This window comes from Lathyrus oleraceus, chromosome 5 (assembly GCF_024323335.1).
Source record: "Lathyrus oleraceus cultivar Zhongwan6 chromosome 5, CAAS_Psat_ZW6_1.0, whole genome shotgun sequence".
Taxonomy (NCBI): Eukaryota; Viridiplantae; Streptophyta; class Magnoliopsida; order Fabales; family Fabaceae; genus Lathyrus; species Lathyrus oleraceus.
The window spans coordinates 532377769-532378297 of record NC_066583.1 but is presented as its reverse complement, the minus strand read 5'-3'; the positions used below and the strand labels follow the sequence as shown (position 1 = coordinate 532378297).

The 529-nt window shown below is 43.5% G+C and overlaps 1 non-coding gene across 1 annotated transcript; it reads right to left on the bottom strand.

The window, feature by feature from the left end:
- On the bottom strand, window positions 1-107 carry LOC127090147 (small nucleolar RNA R71). The gene has a single exon (XR_007791677.1). It is a non-coding gene; the product is annotated as a small nucleolar RNA R71 (small nucleolar RNA).
- Window positions 108-529: the final 422 nt, after the last annotated feature.

Below are 529 nucleotides of genomic sequence, written 5' to 3'. Positions count from 1 at the left end.
GTTCTTAGAAACCATATAACTAGATTTACCCAAAACCAAGGAGAATCGCTGTTCGAAGCTTGGGAGAGATATAAAGAGTTGCTACGAGCATGCCCACATCATGGCTTAGAAAATTGGTTAATCATTCAAACCTTCTATAATGGACTTCATTAAAACACAAAGATGACCATCAACGCTACCGCAGGCGGTGCTCTGATGAACAAACCTTATCCTGAAGCTAGTGCCCTCATCGAAGACATGGCTCAAAACCATCAATCATGGGGAGTCGAACGAGCGACAGTTGAGAAAAAGGAAGCCCAAGGAGGAGCGCATGAACTAAGCTCTATAGACATGATGCAAGCTAAAATGGACGCATTAGCCCTCAAAGTCGAGCATATGTGCACAAACCCGAATACTGTAGCCGCAGTTTTGTCGGATTGTGAGATATATGGAACCAAAGGACACCAATCTGCAGAATGCAGTCTATTAAACGAAACCCACTCTGAGCAAGTGAACTACACCCAAGGGAACCTATATTCGAATACCTATA